This window comes from Hirundo rustica, chromosome 5 (genome assembly GCF_015227805.2).
Source record: "Hirundo rustica isolate bHirRus1 chromosome 5, bHirRus1.pri.v3, whole genome shotgun sequence".
NCBI classification, from domain to species: domain Eukaryota; kingdom Metazoa; phylum Chordata; class Aves; order Passeriformes; family Hirundinidae; genus Hirundo; species Hirundo rustica.
Window position 1 is genome coordinate 59,874,021 of NC_053454.1, and position 23,584 is coordinate 59,897,604.

General features: G+C 42.7%; 1 long non-coding RNA gene across 2 annotated transcripts; it reads right to left on the minus strand.

The window, feature by feature from the left end:
- Window positions 1-596: 596 nt before the first annotated feature.
- LOC120753057 (uncharacterized) lies at window positions 597-22,689 on the minus strand. Of its 2 annotated transcripts, none has more exons than XR_009207866.1 (3): window positions 22,394-22,689; window positions 853-970; window positions 597-728 (listed from the first exon to the last, which is right to left on the minus strand). It is a non-coding gene; the product is annotated as an uncharacterized LOC120753057 (long non-coding RNA). The 2 variants fall into 2 exon arrangements; XR_005700939.2 differs by lacking the exons at window positions 597-728; window positions 853-970 and adding exons at window positions 11,762-12,202; window positions 13,775-14,240.
- Window positions 22,690-23,584: the final 895 nt, after the last annotated feature.

Genomic DNA, 23,584 nt, shown 5'->3' on the forward strand with positions numbered 1-23,584 from the left:
TTAAGAACAATATTACCACTGGTTTCATCCTCAATAAACCTAGTCACTCATCTTAGCTAAACTACAAGATTAAGAAAAAGGAACAACCCTGAGTTTAAGGTTTACTTAGACTGGTCAAATGAAGGAACTTTGGGTGGCTTAGGAAAGAATCCCAAAATCTAAAATTATACTCGAGGAAATATAAATGGAAACTGTTTAATTTCTCTTGGATCTCTCAGGAAGAAAAAAAAAATTCACAGACGAAAAGTGATCGTATTTCTTTCTCCTCAACTCCTGACTAGGTCAGAGAACTACACCAGGTAGCAAGGCAGGGAGAGCTGCCTGGCTGCACTCAGTAGTGCCTGTAGAGTTCTCACGTTCTGCAGATCCCAGACTCCACCAGATTTACAAGGACCTGGGGTGCCTATTTCACTACCAGTGCCCTCGGAAAAATGCTCCCCCGTTTCCTACCTTTGAACCTGTCTTTCCCACTCCTCATCCCAGAGCCTGTGAGGGAATACGTCTGCTCGTTCACAGCTCTAGTCCTTTGAAGTGCCATTGATATTCAGGCCTTGGGGAGCCTTCTGAATCCTAATGGCACCCTCAAACACAACTCAGTCCACACTACAAATAAACTTGCTCTGGTGAACCTGCTAGTGGCTTCAGTGTGCTAACGTCAGCCTACCTCTGAAAAAAGGGCTCAGCAGCACAGGCATTGCAAAGGAAAATAAAATCCTCAGCATGGAGCCCTGGAGAAGAAAAACAGTGAGATATTTAAGCCTAGCCGTTTCTTTTTAAATACTTGGGTGTTCTTTATGGAGGGAATTTCCCCCTCCCCCGCTCCCCACCAGAAGTGTCCAAAGCGTTACTCACTTTATTTACAGTGCTTTGATGTGAGGCTCCAAATTTTTAGTTCAGCCTTTAAGAATGTGAGGGTCAACTGATTTTCTTTCTGGTGAAATTAGGCTGAATTTCATACCACCATTTGTTCCTAACAAGGAAATACATGGAGGAATCCTACTTTAACTCAACAGCAGCGTTTAAAAATCACTCCACCAGCACATATGCTTTCACTGATCATTTTTATGTGCAGAACATATTTGGCCAGTGCAAATGAGCAGCATTACAAATGAGCAGCATTACAAGATATTTTTGCTCAATGGTCCAAAGAGAACGACATCTCTCCTGGACAGGAGTCGGGATCATCACTTTGCAGTGGGAGAGGGCTGCCTGCACAAAAAATAGCAAGTCAAGAAATAACTGGAGTCCTTGAAAATAGTCAAGCTTGACTTTCAAGCTGTGCCCTCAGAGGTAATGTCTCCTGCTGAGAGGCCACCGCTGGAGCTGGAACCACCTTGATCTGAGCAGGTTTTCCACCCACAGGTAGGGCTGCTTCTGCATGATGGATTCCCACCCTTCAGGTAACAGTAATTGCTCTGAACTGCATCAAGTACATGCTCATAGCCCCTGGCATTTTCATTTATTTATTTTGATTTACTGACTTCATTGGCTGGTGCCTGAGCCATTTTTTCCCCGTGGCTAGAGCAGCCTCTCAAGTATGAAGTCTTTCAGTGAGAGAACAATTTTAATGGCACGTTGAGTGCTCATTTGTAGAAGCAATCTTAGTCTCATTAAAGCTTTCAGCAGTTATATCATCCAGAAAGCTCGCCGCAATCATGACAACAAATTGTCTAATAGGAAGAGCAAGAGGATCCTTCGTACCTGAGCTGGATGGATTCTGGCTAAAATCAGTCAGGGACAAAGACAAAAGACCCTGCATCTACTGGGATTTGAAAGAACAAATGTCTCTGACCCTGGAGTCAGAAGAACCATTAAAACACAGCTACAAATCTAGGAGCTGACTCTGCAGAACATTCCTGACTTCAAATCTTCCTTCCTGTAGGGAAGCACTGGAAATGGTCAAACACAACGAGCTTTGTAAAAACATATCAACATAGCATGGGGCAGCACCGCCTACAACCATTTCATGTTCCCTAATACCTCACCCCTGAGCCCATGCCCGCAGAGGCATCCCACACACAGCTCTGTGCCAGACTCCTCTTCCTCCCAGAACCTGGAAAGGGAACTGACTGAAGTCATGCCCTCAAATGCAGAGGTTTTACTTGAAGCACGTTCACCAGCAGAACATCTGTACTTCTCTAGCTGACCACAGGTAAACGCACGCACAGAGCAACGTTGTAAGGACATTTATAACATGTAAAAGTCTAAAGCCAACTGTTCTTGAACTAGAAAGCTAAAAGGTATTCCTTTCTCTGCTAGTTCATCTTGGGCAAACATTGCCTTGAAACTGAAGTGGCTTGGACATTGCTAGCAACAAAACCATTTGTATGCAAAAACTTCATTCCTGTACCTGCCTTCCAATCTTCAACCAAACAGTGCTGAAATGGGTCACCAGATCAGTTTGCTGCCCTGCTCTTTGGGTGGTAGACAGACACCAAGAAAGTCATTCAGGGTTTCACTACAACCAACAGAGTCCCATGTGCCCTACGAGCAGCTTGTTGCATTAAAATGAACTCACCCCTGATATTTAGAGGCAATCAGGTACAACAAATGGGGGCTATGTAGGGACAAAGCAGTCCTTACTTATCATAACAGCATTTTCTTACTTAACTCACTCAGCAGAGAAACAATACTCACTTCAAGCTGTGAAAGAGACATCAAGCTGGTGCCTGCCCCAGCAAACATGTGCTCAAGCAGCATTAAAATAATCAAGCAATACAGTTTTAACTGTGACACAGTTTCAGTGCTTCTGGCATCCCACTGATCAGGACTGAAGCTGCAACAACACAAGCCATCACTTCAGATGTCTTCATCTCTACTTCACTGAGTGTGAGAGTGAGCTCACCCAAAGGGCCCAAGGTCACCCTGTGCTTGTTCTAGGCACAGCAAAACACATTCAGATGCTTGGCTTAAAGACAGCTGTCTAACCTTAGCTTTTCCTCTACTTAGCAATGAGAGAAAACTTAAACAAGGTTAACTTTCTGAGTTTAGAATTCCCAACTTCACGTCTGTGAAGTACAATATTTTGTTTAACATTTGGTAATCACAGTTTCTAAAATGTTTATTTTGTGAAATTTTACTTGTTTATATTAAATGCTTCCACATAACATCACTGTGAATCACTAACAGGTATGGAAAATTAGACTGACAACACCACTTGGATACTTATACACAAGGTACAGTGCCACATTAAGACTCAGTTTAGCACCTAATGCATGCCACTCTTTCAGAGTGTACGTGTGTTTATATATACAAAAATAATTATAATTATATATTATGCATACATATACACAGAACTTACTATACAAGTTTCCAGAATTATAAATAGCTATCCATCTCATTCCTGTTCCTAAGAAAGAATTTCAGGCCTTGAAACCTGCAAAACCCTCTGTGTACTTACTAAGCCAGGGAATGTGTTGTACATTCACCAAGTTTCCTTGTGAAGCAGAGTAGTGAATAATTCGCTAAGCTCTTTACTGTAGCATCAACCATCTAGAAACACAAAGCTTATACTGAGAAGGAAGCTGTTCACATGCTTTAAATGCATCTGTATTTTCTCTTCATATGCCTAAAAGGAAGAACAAATTCTTGTACCGAACTATGATATCTTTTAGAGTCAGGACAGCACTTAGTACAACCCCCCTCACTCCCCAAACTGGTGTACTTTTGGCTTTGGATGAAATTATCATGCAAACTTGCAATTAAAAGCAATCCTAACCTTAAATACAGCCTTTTCCAACTTCCAAAGAAACCCCAAGAACTTGATCCTCCCATGTATAAATATATCTGAATTTTTAGCTTCTAATATTAGAGTTGATTCAGTTATTCTATTCAATACCTAAGGATATTTTCTCAATTCCTTTGAAGCTAGTAGACTTTTTTTTTTTTTTTTTGCACAATAGTGACCTATAATTTCTGCCAGCTTATGAACAGGATTCTACAATAGTCAAAAAGGCTCAAGATCATATTCCCTTTTACAACCTGAAACATGTAAGAAATAACGAGCGATGATAAAGCAAACGTAAAGTTAATTCTTCTGGCAAACATTTAATTTATGACAAGGCCTGGGCAAATAATTAACATGACCGATTATGAAAAGCCTCTGTTAAAAATTGGAAAGACATTAAACAAGCAAATCTTATTTTTCTGTTGAGAAACACACAGTAGGCTGGACAATCTACACAGGATTAGTTAATGAAGTAAACAAGTATGTTCTTCAGAAACACCAAACTTCTTTGGCGGGGGGAATGCACAGAGCTTTCCTGAAGGCATGTTACAGCAGGAGAAAAGATTTTATGGCGTATCACCTTTAGGGACACCATCCTGGATACAATTCTCAATGTAGGAATTTTGCCATGGACACCAAGAGAAACAGGATAATCTTCCTAAAACCTGAGGTCCTTTCAAGCTAGGTTTCACTTAAGAGAGCAAACAACAATGCCACCACTTGTGTTTGCTTGCAAACAAGCCAAGGAACAGCAAATACAGCTCCAGTTAGGCATGAGCAGGTGTCTAAATCCTGCATGTGTAAGTATTTCCTCTTAATGTGCTTTTTCAGGGCACACTGGTAAGCTTCACAGTTTCAAATAAGGCACACTAATGTAATTTACAATTTATTTTCATTTTCACATTGCCACTAATCCAGTGAAGGCATTCGGGGCCCTGATCCCACAGAGATTTAAGCATGTGCTTAACTTAAAGCGCTCCAACTTTCTCACTGACTTCTGGTGAATTATGCCCAATGATGTAAGTATGTTAGTTGGCTGTTTCACAGGAAAGCAATAAAGATAAATTCATTAATATTTGTCCACAGCCGTGACAGTTGCCACAAAGAACAGCATCAGGAAATTATTAAATGCATATTCATTGCAAGGTTTACATAACCCTTGGCACTGAGCCATCACTACAGGAAGAAATATTGTGGAGTTGTTTCACACTTGGTGCATGGTTCATGCTGTGCACTGGTAATAGCTGGAAGAAATAAACACGTGTTTATATAATTGAAACCCATATAAAAATATCCTCACACAAATACACACACATTCCCAGAGCATGTAGTTTAAATAGGTTACCTTAAATACGGTATTTCTCCACTTCTGAGAGCTTGACTTTGAACTTTGGAATATTGCTTTGATTAAAAGGCTTTGGGGTTTGCTTGTTTTTCCTTCCCTCCTGTGCTGTCTATTAGGTTATACATTTACCTCTGTAAAGTTAGTATTTGCAGTAAACCATGTGCAGTTACCTAAGTCTTCAGCCTTGCTTCAGCATTAAATCATCCAGAAAAGCAATTTATTGCTTCATATATTCCAACACCATGAACAATATCCATTAAATCTCCATCTCATATAGTGACCACGTTGCTTTATGCTTGGATTGCAGCCCCAATTTTACAGCCTTTCCCAGACAGTGGATTACTCTCTCCCTGCCAACAAGAGGCTCACTACAGCATCCTGTGGCACCCAAATTCCCAAGATGCTCTACGTATTCTCCCATCTGTAAGAAAACAGTCTCCAGTTTAAAGTATTTCTTTGTGGTAAGACGTAAACATCAAACCCTAGTCAGTGCTTGTCCTGGGAGCAGAGGAACCACCAAATTGTCCCTTCGAAATGACAACATAACCATCTCAGAAGTAGCAATAACATCTCAGTGCTAAATCCCATATGGAACATGAATTGAAAGTCTCATAAATGTACCACATAAAATCAATTACAATGTCAGAAGCATTTAACTTGTTTTTTTCCCCTGAGCCTGTACATCTTGTTGAAATAAGAGCCTTTCAGTCCACTTTTAGCCAAATCTGAGTCTAATGGATATTGCTTTTTAAGACACTAAAATCACTTATTTCTTTCCCTGACTGTGTAGAGCAGGCTCTCATTAATGTACTGTGATTATTTTTTAGACTTTCTTCCTCCAAAACCAATGGAAACACCAATTCAGCAATTCCAGTCTTTGGTGCCTACAGTGCAGAAAGGATTTACAATAAGAAATGACTATTACATGCTCAGTGAGATAATTTTTGGCCAGTGGCTAGAAAAATCTGCCAAGAAATCTGCCACTGCCAGTGGCTTAAAAAGGTTAGTGAAGCCAGTTTCTCTTTCTGCAGCAGCTTCCACGAGATTTATCGCACCTTTTTACCTAGAGCCTGACACATGGATTAGACAGGCTAGCAAAACTCTAGGAAAAAAGCCATCGTGCAACAGGTATTCCGAGGACATTTCTTCATGGGCAAATGCAGCACGTTGAGAGTCAGGGTGTCCCATCTGCCCAAAAAGAGGTTGTAAATCTCAGCTTAGGTGTCTACCACGTTGGGCATTTCAGGCAGCTTTTTCAACCTTGGAGGTTTGGGCAACCTGCCAGTAATGAAGATGTATTAATGCTTAATGCAGCTTAATGTAATAGGTGTCATGTTCATAATTTACAGAAGCTCTTTCTAAAGCATTAAATTCATTTATACTCCTTAAAAGCTACTCAATCCTCAAGGCTAAGTTAGTTTGGTTGGTGGGAGGTGTCTCTTTTTAGGATCAAATGATATATAAATTGTTAACATATCCAAACTCATCCATTAGTGCATGTGAAAGCAATAAATGTGCCAAAGTAGCAATAACATGATCGAGGAAAGTCATTGTGGTCATTAGGGATGAAAGGGTTTCGTTTATGGCACCAAAGAGAATGAAGGCTCTAAAATAAACCTCAAGAGTCCTGGTGACCAGAAGGCTTGACTCACTTTGCTAGAACAGAAAACATTGGGTTTTGTATCATACACTGCTACATATTACACCAGCAGCTTTCGTCACTACTTCTGCCAACATCTTCTCCTCAGATCTGGAAATTCCATTGCAGACAATACAAGAGAGTCAGGCACCCAAATGCGACACTGATCTTTGCACAGGAGCTCAGAGACACCCAGGAACATTTGCAGTCACCTGGAAGGGTGGCAGGAGATTGGCATTTTGGGACTTGCTAAGCTCTGGGATGAGCTTGCTTGGCAGCAGAGCTCTTGCTGGTTTAAGGAAAGGTTTGCACTGCCTCCAGACTGAGGTGAGGGTGGCCACAGCACATTCCCCACTCAGGACCCTCCCTGACAGAGTCCATACCTCAGTCTGCCTCCCCCAAAGGAATGCAATGCTGCTAGAGCTGGCACAGAGCACTAAGAGTACAGAGAAGTATGGGACAGGAGGGACTTCTTGCCTTCTGTGTGCCAGTAACAGGCAGCAGACCCTGACACTGGAGATGTTTCTGTGCTGCTAACAGTGAGCCAGGCTCTATAGTTATCCAAACAGACCAAATCTTCACTTTGTGACAGCTGAAGTTTAGCCCAGTTTTGAACCAGTGGCAAAACTCCTCTGGGAAGCCAGGGTTTAACATATTAACTCATTCAAGGGCTGTAAAACTCGTACTTGCAATACTGTAGTTACAGTCCCCCTAGTGTCAGAAATCTCAGCAATTTACCACATCCTAAATTACAGCACTACCTTTGTCCCGGTGAAGCTCTGGGTCTTGTTGTAGAACTTGGGCAGCATCTAAAATTAAAAGCTTCTAATGGCTTTGCCTTTTTCCTTTTTGTTTCTAAAACGTTTCCCATCACCAGCTCCCAAACCTTGTTCCTGCTAGGCTGGAGATGTCCAGCTGGGGTCAGACGAGTCAGTCTGTACTCCTGCCGAGAGCTGAGTTTGACCAGGGGCACCCTTTTTGAGAAGGGGGCTACACAGAAGACTACTACCTGTTCTTTGCCCACTTTGTCCTCAAGGAAGACCTTGACAATACTCAAGTATTCCTAAAAAGTGGGATGATCACCAGACTACAGGGATCTGGTCCAAGACCGGACCAGACGCTCCCGGTAGCAGAGCACTGGCATTCCTCTGTTGTTTACTTGCTTTTTAATCTGTGTTTTTCCAGCACAGTCAAGAGCTGCCTTCAGGAATCTGCATTGACACCAGGCTGAATTCCCCACGAAATGCTCATGTGTGTGTTACAGGTACACCACAGAGCCGAGGCTGTGCCTCCACATGCACCGCTACGGGACCAGAGTGTGTCTAACAACCTGTAATTAAGTCATGTCATGTAGCCAGATTCGACTTGGAGAAAAATGCCTACAGTAATTGCATTTAGTTCATCTTGTAGCGTGGTCCCCATCATAACTGCTAATTCAATTGTACCTTCATTCTGCCAGCTCATTGCCATTAAGCACACATTTAATTACTTCAATAAAGGATTAATATGCAGCGCACAAAAGAAAGGACATCATGCCTTGCCAAAGCACACAGCTGCCCCACCATTTAGTGAGGAGATAAAGAAAGAATATCATTGGGCAGTATAATCCTGTTACAAATACATCATTATTAGATGAACATTCGGGACTTTTATTTCTGTGCTTGTTATTCACCGCTCAGCGCACATATCTTTCCCTGGCACCAGAAAGAGCCATAACGCGCGAGTGACAGCTCTGCCATTGTTGTCCCAAGGATGGCACTGCTGGCCCCCCCTCCTCGCTCCCCCACAAGCTTGTAAGGTTGCTCTTATCTCGTCTCCAGGCGAGGGCTTACAGCAGCTACATTACAACATCCTGAGATAAGGGGCCCTGCTTGACATTATTTCTGTCTGTGCTGCAAACAACTGACAAGCATGGCAAGTATAAAAAAAAAAGAGCAGGAGCAACAAAGGCGGCTGCCCCCTCCCCGGCTCCCAAGACAGCTCATCAATTCTCCAGGATGTACACAATCATTATTGTAGGGGAAACAAAGACCAATGTCAATTGTGCAGTGTTATAAAGCAGTCCCTCAAATTAAAACCATGTACCTAACTGCATCTGATGGCAGAAGCTATTTAGCAGTGATATTTTACGGAAAGGCAATGAAAAGCAATAACTGCTTTATTTAATGTATCTGTTCAATCCAGCTGCCTTGGATGGGCCTTAATAGAAGTTGTCGATCAATGTCAGTGCCTTTGAAATAACTGCAGCAGACTGCAATAAACATGAAGAAAAGATAACTAAAGCTACTGATCAGCCTCTTGTTAACTTCCTGCACACACAGATTTGTCATTTGTTTGTACTGCTTATAATAGGCAGGGGTGGATGATTATCATGGGTGCAAGAGGCTGTGTGAGGGGAGGAAGGGATCCAGCTGGGGAGAGGCACTCACCAAAAAAAATTCACCCGGGATGCAGTGAATTCAGATGCTGCATCTCAACACACAGATCTCTTCTCCTGCTGTTTCAGTTCAGGACAACTACTCCCTCACAGTTCTCTGGTCCACAGAGGAACTTGATAAACAGCATCAGGGACAACCCCTCTCTCGATCATCCAAGACCACATCACATCAGCAACACCTCTGCCCTTCAAGTATTCTTACAATAATTATCAGAAAAAGCTGATTTACATACCCAACAAACAGATGCTTGAGGCAGTGACATACAGGCAGGTGGAAAGTAAGCAGCTGCTTTTTAGGGTATGAACTTACTCAAGTCAAGCCAAACAGGTGCTTGTGAAAGAGAAACAGTAGGGCCTGATATGTTCATTTTGGGAAAGCAATTCACGATCCACCCCTCTGCTGAACCAGACATCAGATCCTTGGCATCGTGCAGTAGCTGCTCCTGAGGGAAGATCAGACAGCCAAAAAACCCCAGCCTTTTCCAAAAAAGCAGCTTTCAGTGGCAACTGCAGGGGGCTGAGCGTATCCCATTTGTCCAAAAGCAGATCAACCTAAGCAGGGCAGAGGAACACAAGCTCCTCCCCAGCACTTCCACAAATCAAAGGTTTAGGAAGGGGCCGATACATGAGCTTAATTCAGCAGTGCAATGGAAACAGCTGTTGACTTTCAGCAGATCTGGTCAACCCATTCACCTTGTGTTTGGATAATTCTTTCAACAAGATTTGATTATCTAGTTTTCTCAGCAATATTTTAAAGCTGCATGTTGGCAGCCCTCACAGCAACGAAATTTGTTGTCATTTTACCTCTAGAGTCTCAGCAGACTGATTGTTATTTGTTTTGATTCAAGGAGGCCAGAGAGCTCAACAGGGACCTGTAAAAATTCAGGAAAATACAAAAATGTTCTTCCCACTTTTTGCAGTCTATCGATTTTGCTCAAAGACTGTCAGAATCTCCCTCAATACACTGAAATCTTGGTCCCTGAAATTTTATCTGCTGGCCTCCAAGGAACAGCAGGTAGGAATTTTGTATTACCAGGGAGTCTGTGACCAGCATCCTAGTATTTCACATAAAACATTGCCAAGTTATAAAAGAGTATCAGCTGAATCCAGGCTTCAATATTTGCACTACTGGACTAAGAGTTTCTGCTTTTCTCTCTGGTATCCAAGTACTACTGGGACAAGGTCTAAACTGAACTTTCATTAATTACAGATCCGTAATTGTAAAGTTTCACTTTGGGTCAGCATCCGAGCGTAAAGACAAAAATTCCCTTCAGGAGTTTTTCTTGGCAGTTTTGTAATTTTTAGGGAAGGGATCCTCATTTCATCTCATCTTTTCATTACTTGGCCCTCACCTACACAAGTGGATTCTGAAAGCATAGGAGAACAGGATCAAATGCGTGCTACCACTTCTTCTTGAATGGCAGAGAACAGAAACCAAGCAGTAAATTGACTCCTCCAAGAGCATGCAGGAGCTGCAGCACACGCAGACAAGTCCTGCACGTCAGAACTGACACACCCAGCCCCAACCCTGCCCACGGGTCCCAAGGGTGTGGCAGCACTCACTGGCACCCAGCTGCGCACTCCAGAGTGTTTAACTGCAGCCATCACTCAGAGGGCAGCCTGCCATGCACAGCCCACCTCCCACTACTGGAAATGGCACCCAAAACTCCTTAGAGAGAGAGCAGTACCTCCACAGGAATATCCACAGCAACACGTGAGTTAAGGAGAAGGCAGCAAGGACAGAGTTCTGCTGACAGCTTGAGAGATAAGACATATTTTAATGTCTCAATTTGGTTATTGCTTCTGCAATATGTCCTGGTATGTCCTTGCTAGCTGCCTCTCAGCAGGGTGCCCTTTCCTTTCAGCTCGGTGATGTTACTTTGCAATCCATATTTTTTCTTTGTAACATATGCTTCATTCATAATATGGCACTTCACAGCTTTTAAAAGAATATTTTGTCTTGCTCTTGGCTCTACAGATGCGAAAAAGAAATAAATGTGTAGGGAGAAGATAGATGTGGACTCATATCTCTCTCACTTGTCTAGATGAAAGCTTGCTCTGAATTTGAGCAGCAAACCATGCAATTAATAGCTCTGCACATTTCCAGTGCAAATTCCGTTTTCCCTGAGAAAACCAGAAAGACCATTAGACCATTACCAGCCAACTCAATGGCTGTAATACACAAACTCCAGCCTTTTAATGAAGTGATTTGCCAACCAACGATTTTCATGATCCTTGTGACTTAGAATTTTGAAAATTATATCTAGGAGCTAAGTCTTGAGAAGATGACTTTTCTACCTAGGATGAAAAATCAGGGGGATTTATCCCATTTGGTCCACTCAAAAACCTGCAGATGCACATCAGTAATAATTATTTATAAAATTCTAAGAATCCCTTTGATTAACAGTTTTCTCTTGGAGAGCCTCACCAGTTTAGGGGTATGAGGCCTGTCATTGCCACCCATCCCCTGTACTGGATTAAACTAAGAGAATCTCTACAAGTATTCTTAAACCAGTGTTTATGGGCAATTGCCTTTCTCACTAAGGCCTGGAGTGAGGTGTCAGCAGCTTGAATACCTGCTGATAGCAAAGCAGAAAGAACACAGAGTAGAGGAAGAAAGTAATTGTTTTCCACATTTTGCCAGCATGGAGGGGCCTTGAGCCTCCAACAGCATGCCCTTGTGCTGCCCAGGGTATATCCTGGTTCCAAGAACTCGGTTCCTTCTACCCCACTCACCATCTGAAAGGAGGGTGATGAATTGCAGCTCAAACTCCTAAACCTGCCATCTGCCTCTCTTCCTCATCAGGATGCACAGATATCCAACAAATAGGTCCTGATATACCCAGTTATTATCAACTGAGCTAAGAACCCCAAACACTGCCAAGGGGCAAAGCCAGGGTTGAGAAACACTGGCCAAACACACGGCTCCAGCCAGCAAGAGGAGACTCAGGCTCCCACTTGGTGCTACTCCTCACATCAGCTCCAGGCACTCAAGTGTTTAACACAAGGGATCCAGTCTTCGCTCTACACTCAGAGGTAACCACTGTTATCAGTCTGAAAGGAAATGGAAGTTTCTCAGATTAAGGAAGAAGGAAAAAACCCTCCACCTGTTGTGAATTAATAGTGAGCAAAACTCTGCAGGGAAGCGACTTTGAGCCTCATTTTGACCTCCCATCTAGGGCCCACACAGATGCTGGCAAATGGCAATTGTACCTACAGAGTCAGCCCACGGGGAGAGGGCTGCAAGATCCCATCACGGGCCAGCTGGGGGAATTGAAAATCCTGAGGCCATTAGCACAGGACCAGGAAAGCCAACACACACTGTCCAACCCCCTCCTGCTGCTAAGGCTGCCCACTGGGCTCCCACTTCAGCCCCCAGGATGAAGAAATCAAAAGTGCAGGACCTACGCCTCTTAACACAGCAGCAGACACATTTTCAAGGCACCCTGAGTTTTTAGTCCAGAGAGGACAACTTATTTCTAGCGTTTTGCAAAGCAGTTAAAGAAAAAGACCCCAGGAAAAACACAACAGGAGCAGGTGGGTTGTGAGGCGAGGTATAAAAAGCAATTCCTGTAGCTAAATTAAGGAATGGGTGAATTGAAAGCTTAAAAATCAAGCAGATTACAGACAGATATTTAAACAGCTTCAGCTCTGCACAACATTATTTTTTCTTTCCTTTCCCTTTTATTTTTGGCTTTACACTTGCTCACTTTCAAACCAAGAGCAAGAGACCCCACAACACTGACATAATTTTGTCTTAACGTTTTAAGAAGAATACACACCGGGAGACTGAGCAAGCTACTAACTCATAAGCTTACTTTAGCTCCCTGCAAATTCCATCCTGTGAATTAGCACTCACCAGAATCCAAAGCTGAGTTTGTTTTCCGTCCCAGGCCCTTCAGGATCAATAACAACCCCCTTGGAAACCCATCTTATGAAGATTGTCACCTGTACATCTCCTGATACATCCCTTCCCCATTTTAGCAGCATTTACTATTATTCTTCCTTTCCTTAAAATTCAAAGTTATTATTAGTTTTCTTATTTCCTACAGTTCCTTTTTTTGACCATCCTACTCACTGAGAAGTATCAACAACTCAGATGACCTCCTGCATCTGCATTGAAGATACTATTAGTGGTAAAAGTCAGAATAATTCGAGAGCCAGAATTGCCTTCCACCAGCACCGGCTTAAGCACTTAGCAGAGGGCATATATTAAAAGCCAGATTTCAGATTTATAGACCTCCTTTATTTTGGACAGCACTACAGTAGGCTTTGCTGCAGGGTCAAGTGTTTGTTCGTGGCGGGTTTTGACAGCAAAAAGACAAATATCTGGGAATCAGGTTGAAGCAGAACAAAGATTAGGGTTTTTGGGGTTTTTTTACAGGTACAACTGCTGAGGCAGACCCAGTTTCTCCAGTCTCCCTGAAAATACTGCTGGCCATTCCTACCCTATCACACAGTGACTCCACAACGTAAGCAAATGTCCACCAGCAATTAGCATGAAACTGCAAACCTCCTTTCCTCTTGTGACCCAAACCTGCATTGATCCTACTGTCTCAAGGGATAAAAGGCTAGCATGCTGCATTAACCCAATGAAATGGAGATGTTTTTCCCGTAGTCTCTTACCTCTTCAAGTTTCTCTGATTAACATGCAACCTCTGTTCCTCATATTGGCCAAGGTCTCATTAAATCAGGTTTGCTTTCTTATTTTTCAGAGCTTGGTAGTTTTCCATGTTCCCCAGCATTTCCTCCATCCTTCTGCAGGCTCACAGCTGGAAGCCAAGATCTTTCTGCTCAGTCTGCCCAAAACTGTGCAGCACTACCAATGCATAACACCTTACACCACCTTTTAATTCTACACAAACAGCCAAAAATACGGCAATTAAGTATCACAGGAAGGTTCCACGGAGAGAGCAGACCACGTGCTCTTGGAGGAAGAGTGTTTCTCTGTGTCCCATACAAGTGCTGTTTCCAGGTCATGCTCTGTGCACTTTCCTCCCTTTTAGAGGCCCAACTGTAAAGTCACAGCTGCCTTCCACTTAATAAGGTTCTGTCAAGCCAGTGCCTGATCCAGTTTTTAGACAACAAGGTCCTATAAAGAAAAACATAACTACCATTGTTACTGAGAGAGCTGAAGCAAAGCCATTTCTTCATTAACTGGACAAGCAGGAGAAAAAGCGAGAACATGACCAGGAGAAGTTACGTGCTATTCAATACGGCTTCGAGTCTTTTTAAATCAGTGGTGGAAAACATGACTTCTGTGAGCACCTGCTACACACACTATCAACAGATAATATACAACAAGCACAGACACTGCTTTGCAGAACAAAACCAAGCTCTTGGCTGTTTGTGTTAAGTCAGGAACAAATGCAGTGTTGGCTGTGTGCAGCGCTCATCATCTCCAGATCCGCACCAGCAGCAGCACAACTTTTCACCACGTCACAGGAGATCAAGAAAACAACAGCTTTTGGAGAACCTGGATGTGAGGGTTTATATAAGAATGTAAATGAGTAAAGATGGACAGATTGCAAAGACATTTTCTTTCCTTCATTGCTTCCTCCTTGTTCTCCAGTAATCTTTGCATTTAAAAGCAGCCAAAGTAAACAGTTTTGAAAATTCACTCACATATGACAAAACCATGGAAGAGTCACTAACCACAAGCATCTCAATCTCCCTCTTTTACTAAAATAATAAATATTCTTTAAGTCAGGGATTTACAAAGTTACCTGCAGTAGGACGCCCATCAGTAGAATATCAAAATTCATATATATATCGTGCTGCAAATATTGAGAAATCCAGGAGCCCCCACTGTGTTTTGTGGCAAAATCTATCACCTCTGCCAGCCTGGGAGTAAGGACACAAATAACCACTTTCTGAACTAGGTAAGTATTGGATTTTCTACACAATCACTCTGCTTTCTACTCCTCCCAGAACTTTCACATCCCTGAGATTACACTGAGCAAGAGTCTTTGCATTTAGACTTAACTGTCCATGTATTAAAGCAAAGCCAACAAATCACGAATATTAGACAAGGAATGATAATATAAATTTACCAGTACCTCTGAAGATGTAAGTAGAGTAGTCCCAAGGGGTGAACTAAGAATAGCATCAAAGAGCTTGGCTAGGGTTATCGTCTCTAATGGACAAAATTGAATTGACCACATACTGTCTGCACTTAATGGCAAAAGTAAATTAATTTACAGCAAATGACACCATTTGGTCAAAAATTGGTATGATTGGCTACTGACAAGTCAATGACAGGCTGACCACAGGACACCACTAATGCAAAGACAGGCATTTAGAGAGTTCTGAAGCTACAGGACAGCAGCACCACTGCCAATTCCTCCTCGGGGACAACAGCAATATCCAAAGCTGTTTATTTAGCAAGACTTGTGAGACTGTCTTTCAAAAATACATTAATTAGAGATCTCAGTTTTGTTTTTAACATACTTTACTAATCTGACTGAAAACAATTTGGTTTACTTCATTTGACAGCTACACAGGCATATCAAAAAATTACACAGGTTTCTGTTCCATTTGAAAAAACAGTGCGTGTTCATACATAACTCAAGCTGGGTGCAAACAGCAAAGCCACAGTTATGTTCACGTTGCCTGGTGAGATTGATTCAGATTTTTGAACTCTAAGAGACCCATTAACCCAGTTGTTAACACTCACTAAAGGGTTGTATGTGAAATCTGTTGCCTAAGTGGTGCAAGAAGCCAGAGGTTACCCTATTTGGAGTAAAAAGCCTCTCAGGCTGACCACCCCTGAAAGGTTCAGTGGGGTCAGCACGCCTGCCTCTGTGACAATACAGTGAGCCTAAATTCAGTGACTCATACACTCACATCAGTTTCCTACGGTGTCCACACCTCTAAAAGTCCCAAATCTTTCTCAGATCCTATAATTTTTTTTCTTTCTAGTGGAGTGAGTCCTGCTCTATGTAACAGCCTTCCCAGACAGCCCAGCCTCTCCGATGGAAAACTGTGGGAGCACACCACGCAAGTGCAGCAGTGAGGCTGCTGAAGTGGTCTCCTGGTGCTTCCCAGCAGCAGAGGTGAGCCTCCACACAGGCACCTCCTCCAGTGCAGGCTGCCAACTGCAGCTCTGATCTCAGCAAAAGCGACACACATGGGCACTGAACAGGTGGGGGAGTTGTTGGGGGAAGAGTTGATTAAAGCCTTGAGAAATAAAATGAGGTTAGATTTAAGGTCTTGCATCACACAGAGGGTCCTGCTGAATTACTGACGATGAAAGGCACTTTAATTGCACTGCTTAGAAGCTCTCAACTGAAAAAAAAAAAAAGTCCATGAAATGACCTCTCTTCCTTCACATTGCTTTGATTTTACTCACGTACTCTATAGACCTTTAGTAGTTACTCTTAATTGCCTTTTGCCAAAGTTTCCATTTCAGTTGCATGTTAGCTGGGACCTAATTTTTCCACTCTCTGACTGAAGAAAACCAGGTCCTGAAAAGGTGCAAGCTTAACACTGTGTTTCTGCCTGTAAAATCAGATTATTTACAGAGCAGGAAGATCTGGCTTTAAAAGCTTCACTTCATATCTAACATTCTTATCGCCTCCTTTTCAGTGGAGTTACACAAGTGCAAGGCATAAGCTCCACACTAAAAATAGCCACCAGCTTTCATTGATCTCTACACACAATGCCTGTATCTCCAGGCCACGTTACACAAAACACAGGAGGTGATGAAGTCACTAGAATAATGTAAATTTTGAAAGAGTCAGAGCAGCCTGGTACCCACAGGCATTGCTGAGTCTTCCCTTAGTGGATCACCTTGGGAAGCCACTTAAGGCATCCAGGAAAGCTGAAGTAGTGTTCTAGCTGTAATCTCTAAAACCTTGTGCAGCCACCACAACCTCTGAGGAATGCATCTAGTATCAAAGATTTAATGCTTTTTCACATTAGTGATGTCAGCACAAAATGGCCATCTTCTCTGAATAATTTATCTCCCCGCTGCATAATTTTCTTATCTCTTTTTCCCTTTTGGCTTTTTACTGTAGATGGGAAGGCAAGTGGCTGTTAGTCCTCAAAAAAACCTATGGAGCATCCTTCCCATCAATCAATTAAAAAACACTTACCTTACACTCAACATGATTTATTTCTTGTTAATACAATTGTCTCACTATATCCTTCTATTATTATACCCTTAATTCCATTAGCCATTCACTTAATGCTCTCTTTAAAGCTGACCCCAGTCTGGGGAGAAGGGAAAGAAAAGTTCGTCTAATAGTGGCAATGCCAATAAAATTCTGAAGCTTTTCTCTTAAAATCCTGTAGGTCACAGGAAAGACAGGTCCTGAACATATCCTGCTTGCTCTAGAGGAGAATATTTATTTTTCATTCACTTTCAGCTAAATGGTTTGTTGGCTCCATGCTATTTGTATTTTCATATTTCACTATCTGCTTCACTCCTCTGACACAGCAACTTTGCCAGAGAAGGGAAATCTTTCCCATTCCTCCTCTAACAAAAACTACTCTGATTTTGAAAAGAGCCTTTGGAATCTGAGAAATTTTGGCTTATTCCTCAGGTGAGGCTAGAGCCTGACATCCTCCTGCCCACCAGGCCGTGCATTTACAGATGGGAGGATGCTTTAAAACAACACCTAACTACAGAATCCTCACCAGGCAAGACCAAGGTTACCCAAGCACATTGCCTACGTGGCTGACAGTATCCTCTGTCAAATAACGTTCACAGAACCATCAGATCAACTCTTGGGCACGAGAGTTTGCCAGTGCCTCTGCTTCGAAAGACAAACCCACCGGTAACAGGTTGCTCATTTGCTTTCCTGGCAACACTGATGTCACCAGCCACAGCTTCTGCTTCCTGAGAAATAAATCCTCAAAGCAGAAGGCAGGACCACATCTCCTCAGGCTGAATTGTCACCTAAGAAGTCGTCTACATGCAGAATTCCAGACCTCCCCTTCAGTGCAACAAATCACAGTTCATCTGGGCAGCTCCAAGTTCACAAGGACAGAGTCAGAACAGAAGACTCACAAACACAGCACACCATGTTCCATCTGCTGATCAGCAACAGGCAAAATCAAAGGCAGAAGGACCTTTGGGAGAACCTAAAAACCAGTAACTCCTGTGGATTAATTGCATCGGGATCATTATGCTTTCTTAACAGCTTCCAGGCAATTAGTCTTCTCTCTGTGTCTGGACACTTTCCCTCAGTTTTGTTTTTAATTAGGTATGAAATACTTCACAGACTTGCTAATATTACTCTTTCTTAGTGCCATGTTCATGCAGAGATGAAGCTGTGCCAAGGGATTTGGGTTTGGATGCTAGGCTGGTATCAGTAAAGGTCAGAATCTTTGATTTTGGCTCAATCTCTTCAGGCAGCCACCCAACGGTAGCTTTCAATTGTTGAATCCTGCATCCTTCCACTGCAAAAAGACCTTCATCCATGCTGTTTCCACAAAACCCAAAGCAGTTTGCAATCTACGTGTATTGTGGCTTTGTTTTTGCTCTCTTTTTTGGTATGTAATGAGGAGTGTTAATTCTCATGCATTCACAAGCACAGCACCCATTCCATAAGCTCAGCTGAAGCCAAGTCCATAGGATGGGGCAAGATCACGCTCCTACCTCCATGGGAACTACAGTGTCAACCTTTGCCCACCACAGCAGCCCGGTTATAAAGTGCAAAATGAAAGGAACAGGAAGATATATCTATCCTGAGCATAATAGTAGTAATTTCCAACAAAACTTACACATTGCCAAGGGCCAAGCCATCCCCAGAGAAGCATTATGTGCCTAACCAAGACCTGCCCATTAGAGGATCGTCTCCAGTAATTTTTTCTTCCACCTGTATCACCAGAAATTTAGGCAGTGATGCCAGTAAAAACACACAGGATTTGGTGTCTTTTTTTGTTATGGCGTATTTTTTATTGCTCTCTCTCATCATCACTGACAACAATTCAAGAGTAGAATGCTTTTCAAGGTTTGGGGTAGTGCTCTGCCTATTTAGCAGCTTTCAGAAATAAGAAGCAAATCCTTTTCCCGGCACTTGCAAAAGCTCCAAGGCAGTTCAAATTGAGCTGCTAAAAGCAGACCACACAACACTCAACATCTTACCATAGGGCTTCCCTTATCCCTGGCATCTGTCAGCTGAACCCTGCACATTTCACTGGATTCTCCTTTACCTTGGGCATTTTGTCCTGATTCTCCTCTGAATTGCCTACAACAGCACAGTTCATTTCACAGAAGCAATTAACAGTGGTGCTTGTGTACATGTCCCTCCTCATACCTGCCATGTGTGACCGCCCAGTAGGTGTGTCCTGCTACTCCTTGTTAGGCAGCAGCAAAGCAGTCACAAAAATAAATGGAATTCCAATTTGCTATTGATTTACTTTCAAACCTAATAAACAGGGCTGGTGTTGATAATTGCCAAACTTCTGCCCAAATAAAACTATGACACTTCATAAATATCCAATAGAGATAGAGCTACGTGCGTGTCATTCTCCCCAGTATTCATAAATATATCCCTTTAACACTGAAACTTCTGTTAGGAAATGTCATCTCAGCCATACCCAGATGTTCTATTTTAAGCATGAATCTTTCCTCTTTGACTAATTCAAACAAACATCCCTCTTACTTCAGGCCTCGCACATAAACAACATTCTACCCCATGCATTCCTATTAGAAGTTACAGAAGTGAAAGACGAAAGGAAAAACCAATCCCCAGGGTAATCCAATTGCTCTACTGTCCTCTAGCATGGGCAAACCCCATACCAGCCAGCTTAACATAACTCCAGAGCCAGGCAAGGGATGAGTTACAGCAGGAAGGAGGCAGCTTTCCCTCTACAATACCGTACAGGAATGTTCTGTGCCACTCAGAGTTTCCCTTGCTCTATTTACATTCATTATTTCTCGAGCATGCCTAGAGCAATTCTCTCTTGTCCTTGGTGCTCGTAACATTCCCTGGGTACCAGAAGGTCTGGCCACATCCCTGCTGCATGCCCAGAGGACACAGTGCCCCACAGCCTGCAGCCCAAGCCTTAGCCTGGTTTGAGACCCAGGCCGTGTGAAAAGAAGCACTTCTGACATCTGCTCCTTCCAGCTGATCCAAGAAGAAAGACAAAGTTTTGAACCACACAGCTCGATACCACCACTGGGATATTTGTTAGAGAAGGCAGACCCCTGAAGGTTGAAGGCTGCTGGTACCCCCTCCTTTCTCTGCAAGGACAGCCTGCCTTTTGGCCATTATTAAACCCCAGAACCCTCAGGCTAATAAACATGGGAACCGGCCTGATCTTTGTACAGTCTGCCTACGGCGCTTCATTGTTTAGACTGAGCTGCTTTAACAGTAGGGGGAAAAGCTTCTGATGTGTGGAGAAGAGGAAAAGGTAGAGGGGAAAAAAAAATGGTAGTTTCTTTGCACACAACGTGAGACTTTCCTGTAGTATCAGAGAAATGAAAAGGCATTTCTTCTGCCCCGATCAGTCATAACATTTAAACCACAGAGCTAGCCGTGAAATCCTATGCATCATTTAGAACTTTGATGCTGAACTGACTTCATAGTAAAAATGTCTTGGCAGAGCTAAAGCACCTGCTGTCAAAGGGAAACACTGATTAAAGGGATGGGTGTTTGCTTAAAGAGGTCTTGTTCACTTTCACAAAACTGCATTAGGATAATCCCCGAGTTATACCTCTGATGAGTAATTACTCCTGCAGTGTAGCTAGAGAACTGCTACTCAAAATCCTCATTAAAACCCTTATGTATTTCTTCTGCGTTTTCCTTTCAGCTGTTATCAATGACAACAATCCACATATAAATATACACTTTCCTCCTTGATGATTATCCCTATTTCTTCTGCCTGATTCATTCAGCAAGGCCACAGTTCAATGCTTTTGAGGCCACGATGGCCTCTATGGGAATTAAGTCTGACGTCAGAAATACTGAATTGTGGCTTCAGTGAATGAATTAAATGGGGGGATTACACTAAATATCACTGAGAGAGCTCCTACTCCCATAGCCAATGGCAACCTATTTACTATGGAATCAGTTAAGGACTTCACTTTACATAGAGCCCATGAAAATTAATTCTACCATTGGGACAAGTTGTTTTACCATTGCTTTGAGAAGAAGAGCACAGTTACACACATAGTTTTGCTTTCTGTTCCTTGTGTCAGTGTCTATAGGGCGGGATCTCTATGACCAAATCAAGCAGGTAAGATCATAAGAAAGCACTGAAAATGTTTACTTTAGGAAATAGACAAGCAATCCACGAAAGGAAAAAAATACCTTAAGGATGAGTGCAGTTCATTAGCACACAGCCTTTTATCAGAAGTTGCTCAGCGCACAAATCAGGGGAAGAAAGACAGGAGGGACATTCACAGTGATGTCATTTTTCTTCCAAAGAAACTACTAGGTGTGATAGCAACCTGTTTTCTTGGAGATGGCTGAGCAGCTGTCTGCCAATGGAGTGTGGTGAATGCATTCCTTGTTTTGCTTCGCTTTCACACAGAGTTTTTGCTTTACCTATCAAACAGTCTTTATCTCAACATACCATTTTTCTCACTTTTTTACACTTCCTGTTCTTTCCCCCACTTCACTGGTGATGCCCCTTTGATTAAGGACCAGTGAAGATGCAGGACACCAGCTGTATTCCCTTCTTCCTATCCCTACAGACATACTGGTGCCTGTACTTTTGTTTGGAAGTTGTGGCACAGAAATAACCTCACAGTAATAGACTGTGAGGAAGGCCTTATCACATGCAGCACAAACTTGGACAAAGCAACACATGCAAGGACACAGCTTCTGGAAATTAAACAGGAAGGCTATACTTCCACAAATGACATGATAGTACCATTTAGAAACCATTCAAAAATATTAGCTGAACAACAACAAAAAAATCTGCTTTGGGGATAAATAAATGGCATCTGTGTCACAACCTGGAAACCTATAGGCACTTTCAGTAGGGAACCCACAACAACTTCACAACAGCACGATTGTTCCAGCATTGCTCTTCACGACAGAAAAAGCTCACTATAATTACATATTAACAAACAGAGATACTTGAACTAAACCCGTGCTTGCACAGTCTTCCTGTAACTATTCCCCAAACAGAAGTTTTTGAACGTTATTTACATTTGTCTCCTTTGTCAAGCCAAAACAATAATAACAGCATTTCAGCAACACCAGATACTGTCTGTGGCACTCTAAATATTTTGAGCTCTTATTAACTCAGCAGCAAATTATCTTAGCGACATCTATTCGGCAGTACCTGTTCGAGGAGCTGGAGGAAGGCTGCACACACGTCCTGGGACCAGGCAATCCGGGAGGCAGGGATGGCCACAGCACGCAGAAAGAGTGGGGTAGGCTGGTGGTGGCAAATTGGCTCAGCCACTGGGGGGGTCTTTAAAAGTCTTCGCCAATGAAGCAGTCCAGTACAGAACACACCAGGAAAGAGCCTTACCTCTCGTTTTGAGCTTAAAGAAGAGTCCAAAATCTGCAGGCAGAGAGCATGAAGTCAGGGTGGTGGGGCTAGCTCAGGGAGTTCAGGTTCCACTTGTCCTGGGGTCTGCTGGGACACAAATGAGCCAATTGTGCTCAGCTGGCCTTTGATGGAGTCTCTGCTACGGGATTGGCTGTGGGAACTGAGTGACTCACTTAACACACCTGAGACAAATCACTGTCTGGCAGAGTCTCTTCATTGACACCGAAAGGCACCTGGCCAGCCAGGAGATGCACAGGTGCCTAAAATTTGCAGAGATGAATCCCTCCCAATGCTACAGAGAGGCATTCCCAGGCTCAGGAAGAAACAATGAAGACAGATATTTGGAACTTGAACCACCTCTGAGCCCACCTGTTTCTTATGTGTTTGTTTCTGTATGCTTTTAAAAGCATTTTCCTTTTACAGAGAGCTGCAGTTTCCATAGGTTCTCTACAGTGCCACAAGGAAAACACGTGGGTTGGTTTTGCTACTTCTGACTATAAATATGTTTACAGTTGTTGCCCAAAAGCTTCTTCTGCAGATCCACAAAGCAGCTGGTCTGAGAACCGTTCCCTGGCACATGGGTTTTAGCAGGAAATTTTCCCCAAATATACGTTCTTGTCATTTTGCCACAACTTTAAATGCACAGAATCATGTAATGGGTGAGGCTGGAAGGGACTATAGTGGGTCATCTGGTTCAGCCTCCTTTCATTCTAGGAAGGTTCCCTATTTTGGGTGGAATAAAACATGGGGCTGTTTAAAAGATAGAAACAGCCATAAATTTTGGTCATGGAAATGGGAGTATCATTTCATAAAACGCTTTTTATGTGAACCTTTTTTCACAATCTAGTCAGGTAAGTTGTTATGGCCACTGTATATTTTCAGCAGTCGTACCTCTAACTTAAAAATAATGGTGCTGTATTGACCACAAGATAACCCTTCTTCATTATGAATAACATCAGATTATATATCTTTCACACG